Source organism: Entelurus aequoreus, linkage group LG10 (genome assembly GCF_033978785.1).
Source record: "Entelurus aequoreus isolate RoL-2023_Sb linkage group LG10, RoL_Eaeq_v1.1, whole genome shotgun sequence".
Lineage (NCBI taxonomy): Eukaryota > Metazoa > Chordata > Actinopteri > Syngnathiformes > Syngnathidae > Entelurus > Entelurus aequoreus.
In genome coordinates, this window is record NC_084740.1 from 45,588,908 (window position 1) to 45,597,201 (window position 8,294).

Below are 8,294 nucleotides of genomic sequence, written 5' to 3' on the forward strand. Positions count from 1 at the left end.
GAAGTTAGCGTGTTAGTTTTCATGATGTGGAGAAGTTAGCGTGTTAGTTTTCATGATGTGGAGAAGTTAGTGTGTTAGTTTTCATGATGTGGAGAAGTTAGTGTGTTAGTTTTCATGATGTGGGGAAGTTAGTGTGCTAGTTTTCATGATGTGGAGAAGTTAGTGTGTTAGTTTTCATGATGACGAGAAGTTAGTGTGTTAGTTTTCATGATGTGGAGAAGTTAGTGTGCTAGTTTTCATGATGTGGAGAAGTTAGCGTGTTAGTTTTCATGATGTGGAGAAGTTAGTGTGTTAGTTTTCATGATGTGGAGAAGTTAGCGTGTTAGTTTTCATGATGTGGAGAAGTTAGCGTGTTAGTTTTCATGATGTGGAGAAGTTAGTGTGTTAGTTTTCATGATGACGAGAAGTTAGTGTGTTAGTTTTCATGATGTGGAGAAGTTAGTGTTAGTTTTCATGATGTGGAGAAGTTAGCGTGTTAGTTTTCATGATGTGGAGAAGTTAGTGTGTTAGTTTTCATGATGTGGAGAAGTTAGTGTGCTAGTTTTCATGATGTGGAGAAGTTAGCGTGTTAGTTTTCATGATGTGGAGAAGTTAGTGTGTTAGTTTTCATGATGTGGAGAAGTTAGCGTGTTAGTTTTCATGATGTGGAGAAGTTAGCGTGTTAGTTTTCATGATGTGGAGAAGTTAGCGTGTTAGTTTTCATGATGTGGAGAAGTTAGCGTGTTAGTTTTCATGATGTGGAGAAGTTAGCGTGTTAGTTTTCATGATGTGGAGAAGTTAGCGTGTTAGTTTTCATGATGTGGAGAAGTTAGTGTGTTAGTTTTCATGATGTGGAGAAGTTAGCGTGTTAGTTTTCATGATGTGGAGAAGTTAGCGTGTTAGTTTTCATGATGTGGAGAAGTTAGTGTGTTAGTTTTCATGATGTGGAGAAGTTAGCGTGTTAGTTTTCATGATGTGGAGAAGTTAGTGTGTTAGTTTTCATGATGTGGAGAAGTTAGTGTGCTAGTTTTCATGATGTGGAGAAGTTAGTGTGTTAGTTTTCATGATGTGGAGAAGTTAGTGTGTTAGTTTTCATGATGACGAGAAGTTAGTGTGTTAGTTTTCATGATGTGGAGAAGTTAGTGTGCTAGTTTTCATGATGTGGAGAAGTTAGCGTGTTAGTTTTCATGATGTGGAGAAGTTAGTGTGTTAGTTTTCATGATGTGGAGAAGTTAGCGTGTTAGTTTTCATGATGTGGAGAAGTTAGTGTTAGTTTTCATGATGTGGAGAAGTTAGCGTGTTAGTTTTCATGATGTGGAGAAGTTAGTGTGTTAGTTTTCATGATGTGGAGAAGTTAGCGTGTTAGTTTTCATGATGTGGAGAAGTTAGCGTGTTAGTTTTCATGATGTGGAGAAGTTAGTGTGTTAGTTTTCATGATGTGGAGAAGTTAGCGTGTTAGTTTTCATGATGTGGAGAAGTTAGCGTGTTAGTTTTCATGATGTGGAGAAGTTAGTGTGTTAGTTTTCATGATGTGGAGAAGTTAGCGTGTTAGTTTTCATGATGTGGAGAAGTTAGTGTGTTAGTTTTCATGATGTGGAGAAGTTAGTGTGTTAGTTTTCATGATGTGGAGAAGTTAGCGTGTTAGTTTTCATGATGTGGAGAAGTTAGTGTGCTAGTTTTCATGATGTGGAGAAGTTAGCGTGTTAGTTTTCATGATGTGGAGAAGTTAGCGTGTTAGTTTTCATGATGTGGAGAAGTTAGCGTGTTAGTTTTCATGATGTGGAGAAGTTAGTGTGTTAGTTTTGTGCTGTAATAACCTGCAATCATGTAAAGATGGCTGCTGTGTTTATGAGTTTCACTCCAGTTTGTGGAGGTGGAAATTGTGTGTGTGTGTGTGTGTGTGTGTGTGTGTGTGTGTGTGTGTGTGTGTGTGTGTGTGTGTGTGTGTGTGTGTGTAATGTGTGTTAGAACACAACAGGACTTACAAGTTGACAAGCAGAGCAGGTTGTGTCGCATACAAAAAGTGGCAATGTGACTTTTGTCTGGGCCGTCCCCAACAAGACCAGGTTCCTGCAAGACCTGATCACCTCCCACACAAAGACCTGATCACCTCCCACACAAAGACCTGATCACCTCCCACACAAAGACCTGATCACCTCCCACACACACGTTGCTGATCTTTCATTGTGACTTTTGTTCCCGCCTAAACACGTCATGTGATCTCCCTCCCCCAGGACACTTGATTAGGCACACATGACTATGATATCAAACATCACGATAGAGATCAGGAGTCAAAAACTCATCACTTTTCAACTGGATCGCAAGTTGTATTTGTAACCATTCCTTGTCAATGACAACAAATTAAAAATCTATTCATTAATATATAATTGTTTTTATCAATATGTTATGTATTATTACAATGTTATATTTAAATTGTATTCACTTTGAATAGAGAATCGTTTGGAATCAAAAATCGATTCTGAATCGAATCGTTACCCCCAAGAATCACAGTCCTAATAAAGATGCATCAACAATTGTACTTTTTTTTTTATTATTTACTTTTTATACGTTTTACATTGCATTTTTATTTTTTTTGTAATTATATACTATATTTGGATTTTTCATGTTAGTTAATTTTGCACCAAGACAAAAAGCTTTTATGTGTAAATAAATGTATATAATTTTATATAGTGTAAATAAACTTATATAATTGTATTTTGTGTAAATAAACTTGTATAGTTTTATATAGTGTAAATAAATGTATACAATTGTATATAGTGCAAATAAACTTATATAATCATATATGGCGTAAATAAACTTATATCGTTTTATATAGTCTAAGTAAACTTATATAGTTTTATATAGTGTAAATAAACTTATATAGTTTTATATAGTGTAAATAAACGTATATAGTTTTATATAGTGTAAATAAACCTATACAATTTTATATAGTGTAAATAAAGTTATATAATTGTATATAGTGTAAGTAAACGTATATAATTGTATATAGTAAAAATAAATGTATATAGTTTTATATACTGTAAATAAACTTATACAATTGTATATACTGTAAATAAACTTATATAATAGCATATAGTGTAAATAAACCTATATAATTGTAAATAGTGTAAATAAACTTATATAATTGTATACAGTGTAAATAAACTTATATAATTGTATACAGTGTAAATAAACTTATATAATAGTATATAGTGTAAATAAACTTATATAATTGTATATAGTGTAAATAAACGTATATAATTGTATATAGTGTAAATAAAGTTATATAATCGTATATAGTGTAAATAAACGTACATAATTGTATATAGTAAAAATAAACAAATATAGTTTTATATAGTGTAAATAAACTTATATAATTGTATATAGTGTAAATAAACGTATATAATCGTACATATTTTAAATAAACGTATATAATCGTACATAGTTTAAATAAACTTATATAGTTTTAGTGTAAATAAACTTATATAGTTGTATATAGTGTAAATAAACTTATATAATAGTATATAGTGTAAATAAACTTATATAATTGTAGAGGGTAAATAAACTTATATAATTGTATATAGTGTAAATAAACTTATATAATTGTATATAGTGTAAATAAACGTATATAATTGTATATAGTGTAAATAAACGTATATAATAGTATATAGTGTAAATAATAGTATATAGTGTAAATAAACGTATATAATTGTATATAGTGTAAATAAACGTATATAATTGTATATAGTGTAAATAAACTTGTATAATTGTATATAGTGTAAATAAACCTATATAATTGTATATAGTGTAAATAAACGTATAAAATTGTATATAGTGTAAATAAACTTGTATAATTGTATATAGTGTAAATAAACCTATATAATTGTATATAGTGTAAATAAACGTATATAATTGTATATAGTGTAAATAAACTTATATAATAGTATATAGTGTAAATAATAGTATATAGTGTAAATAAACGTATATAATTGTATATAGTGTAAATAAACTTATATAATAGTATATAGTGTAAATAAACGTATATAATTGTATATAGTGTAAATAAACGTATATAATTGTTTATAGTATAACAATAAGAACCCAATCTGATTGTGAAGCTTGACTGGCAAATAGTGTTTGCTAATATTATGTTTACAACAATTATTATCTGTGATTGTGGTTGCATGAATGTGTGCTAGCACGATGAGTTGTTGTGGAGCGTTGGTTGCTAATAGAGATGCATGCCAAACAGGTCACATGTTTTCCCACAACACTTGCAAAAAAGAGTCAATGTGAGCTCCCGACCAAAACAAAGCCCCATTTTCCTGCTCCCCTCCCCCACTCGCCACCTACCAACCACGTGGTTACACTCAATGGGGGGGGGGGTCACTGCCAATAACACTGCCGCCACCCAGTCACATGACACATTTGGAGGGGCGGGGCATTATGTTTTTGATTTATTTGACACATTATATACATTTTTAAAAAGGGGTTTGTAGGCCATCTTTTCTCCGCTGTCATCATATTTATTATATTATATATATATATATTATATTATATTATATTACACCAAGTAATACTTTGCCACAATCCATTCAAGTCAACAATCCATTCTGAATCCATTCGGATGGGATCGTTAGTTTCATCACTAAAATCAACAAATCGTAAATGCCTAACATTTTCCCCACGCTTTGTACCCTGCGGTTTATAAAACAGTGCCACTAATTTATGGATTTTTTTCTTCGCTGACGGCCATAAAGCAAATATATTTCATCAAACACATGCAGGCACACTTTATGTTTGTGCTATGGCGCCATCTTTTGGACAACTTCACTCACTGCAATGCCTACTAGTGTTTCCTGCTGTCTAAAGCTTTAAACCAGAAGGGAAAGTGCCGTTCCGTCTTCTAGCTGTCCATAACGTTTCTACTCGTATGGATTCTTCATTCATCACTCCAAGCGACGTGTGTAACTTTTACAATATAACTAAAACTATGCCTTCTTACTAAAGTTTTACAATATAACTAAAACTATGCCTTCTTACTAAAGTTTTACAATACAACTAAAACTATGCCTTCTTACTAAAGTTTTACAATACAACTAAAACTATGCCTTCTTACTAAAGTTTTACAATACAACTAAAACTATGCCTTCTTACTAAAGTTTTACAATACAACTAAAACTATGCCTTCTTACTAAAGTTTTACAATACAACTAAAACTATGCCTTCTTACTAAAGTTTTACAATACAACTAAAACTATGCCTTCTTACTAAAGTTTTACAATACAACTAAAACTATGCCTTCTTACTAAAGTTTTACAATACAACTAAAACTATGCCTTCTTACTAAAGTTTTACAATATAACTAAAACTATGCCTTCTCACTAAAGTTTTACAATATAACTAAAACTATGCCTTCTCACTAAAGTTTTACAATACAACTAAAACTATGCCTTCTCACTAAAGTTTTACAATACAACTAAAACTATGCCTTCTTACTAAAGTTTTACAATACAACTAAAACTATGCCTTCTTACTAAAGTTTTACAATATAACTAAAACTATGCCTTCTCACTAAAGTTTTACAATATAACTAAAACTATGCCTTCTTACTAAAGTTTTACAATACAACTAAAACTATGCCTTCTTACTAAAGTTTTACAATACAACTAAAACTATGCCTTCTTACTAAAGTTTTACAATACAACTAAAACTATGCCTTCTTACTAAAGTTTTACAATACAACTAAAACTATGCCTTCTTACTAAAGTTTTACAATACAATATGTGCTTACATTAGCATGAAACTTTTTGAGCAAAATTTGCAATCGTTTACCCTAGTCATATAACTTTGTACATGGCACTTGTTAAATGCTAGCGTGCTAATGTTAGCATGCTAGCATACTAACTTTAGCATGCTTACTTTTTTGCTAACTTAACATTTTTTTTCTCTAACTAGACTGCCAAATAACTTACAGTAATATAACTTGGTAAGGCAAGGCAAGGCAAGGCAACTTTATTTGTATAGCGCTTTTCATACACAAGGCAGACTCAAAGTGCTTCACAGACAACAAAGTGAAATGAAAGAAAATAAAAGCAAAATTAAAATGCAGACAATAAAAATAAAAATAAAAACAGTGCAGACGTTAAAAGTTAAAAGATTAAAAGATTTAGCTGAAAGCTAAGGTGAACATAAAAGTCTTCAGTCTAGTTTTAAAAGTAGTGAGAGTTGGGGAGAGTCTGACATCTTCAGGAAGTTTATTCCAGCTATGTGTTGCATAGTGACTGAATGATGATCTCCCTTGATTTGAGTTTACTCTTGGAACCGCTAACAGATTGGTCTCAGAAGATCTTAGTGATCTAGAGGGCGTATATAGTGGGAGCATATCAGTGATATACTTGGGCCCTAGACCATGTAGTGATTTATATGTGAGCAGGAGGATTTTGAAATCTATTCTCTGATGTACAGGGAGCCAATGTAAGGATTTAAGAATTGGTGTAATGTGCTCACATTTTTTGGTCTTTGTTAGAACTCTAGCAGCAGCGTTCTGAACAAGCTGTAGCTGCCTGACAGTTTTTTTGGGAAGACCTGCAAGGAGACCATTACAATAGTCTAGTCTACTGGTAATAAAGGCATGTACAAGTTTTTCTAAGTCTTGAGCTGACATGAGCCCTCTAAGTCTTTTTACATTTTTGAGGTGATAGTAGGCCGATTTTGTTACTGATTTGATGTGACTGTCGAAATGTAAATCAGAATCTAAAATAACCCCAAGATTTCTGGCTTTATTTGAGGTTTTCAGGGACAGTGATTTAAGGTGTTGGATGACTTTAAACCTTTCTTTTTTAGCACCAAAAACAATTATCTCAGTTTTATCTTCATTTAGTTGTAGGAAATTTTGGCACATCCAGTGTTTGACTTGCTCAATGCACTGGCACAGAAGATCTATGGGGCGATAGTCATTTGGTGATAGCGCTACATAGATTTGGGTGTCATCGGCATAGCAATGATGGTCAATGTTATTATTTTGCATGATTTGTCCTAGTGGGAGCATATAGATGTTAAATAAAGTCGGCCCCAAGATTGAACCTTGGGGGACTCCACACGTTACGTTGGTTGGTTCTGATACAAAGTCACCAATGGAAACAAAATAGTTCCTATCTTGTAGATATGACTTGAACCAGCTTAAAACTGTGCCTGAGATCCCCACCCAGTTTTCCAACCTGTCCAAAAGTATTGAGTGGTCGACAGTGTCAAATGCAGCACTGAGGTCCAAAAGCATTAATACTGAAGTTTTGCCAGAGTCTGTGTTTAGACGGATGTCATTTATAACTTTAAGAAGGGCCGTCTCTGTGCTATGAAGAGGTCGAAATCCTGACTGGAAGTTGTTGTGGCAGCCAGTAGAAGCCAAGAAGTGATTTAGTTGTTGGAGGACAACTTTCTCAATTATTTTACTTATGAATGGTAGATTTGAAATTGGTCTGTAGTTGTTGATAACAGAGGCATCTAGGCTCTGCTTTTTTAGAAGAGGTTTAATGACTGCAGTTTTGAAAGCCTTCGGGAAATTGCCCGATTTAATAGAATTATTAACTATTTGCAAGATGTCTGTTGATAGGCAGTCAAAAACATTCTTAAAGAAGTTGGTAGGTAAAACATCAAGGCAGCAGGTGGATGACTTTAGAGCTGTCACCGTTTCCACTAGAGTTTTAGAGTCTATGGCATTAAAGCTTGCCATCATTGCTGTGTTACTTTTGCCTAAATGGGGTGGTGATCCAACTTTTTTACTTGAGATATTGATGGTGCGTCTGATGCCTTCAATTTTATCAGTATAAAAGAATGCAAAGTCATTGCATTTCTGCGTGGAATGGAGTTCGGCTGGTATTTGTGTTGGGGGTTTAGTCAGTCTGTCAACGATTGTGAATAGGGTTTTGGCCTTATTTGTGTTGCTGTTTATGATATTGGAGAAGAATGTTTCTCTAGCACTTTTTAAGACTAAATTGTAGGCCTGGAGGCTCTCTTTATAGATGTCATGGTGAATATGAAGTTTTGTATTCCGCCAGATTCGTTCAGCCTTCCTGCACTCTCTTCTCTGGGCTGTTACAGCAGCAGATTTTCTCCAGGGTGCCTTTTGCTTGCCAGAAATCGTTTTAACTGTAACAGGTGCAATGATATCTATGATATTCACAATTTTGGAATTAAAGTTGCTTACAAGATCATCAGCATGACATGGGTTTAGAGGTGGTAGTGAGGAGATGGCGTTTTTAAAGAGGACATTAGCATGTTCATTTATGTACCGCTTTTTGACATTCTTTGATTCT

The 8,294-nt window shown here is 33.3% G+C and overlaps 1 protein-coding gene and 1 long non-coding RNA gene across 2 annotated transcripts in view; one reads left to right on the top strand and one right to left on the bottom strand.

The window, feature by feature from the left end:
• LOC133658685 (uncharacterized) overlaps positions 1–2,328 on the top strand; it is a 48,162-nt gene extending 45,834 nt beyond the window's left edge. Inside the window, exon 9 of the long non-coding RNA XR_009827510.1 lies at positions 2,041–2,328. This is a non-coding gene — a long non-coding RNA (uncharacterized LOC133658685). The remainder of the gene's footprint in view (positions 1–2,040) is intronic.
• Positions 1–8,294, bottom strand: part of yap1 (Yes1 associated transcriptional regulator) — a 108,102-nt gene that overhangs the window by 31,191 nt on the left and 68,617 nt on the right. The gene's annotated exons all lie outside the window — the stretch shown is intronic.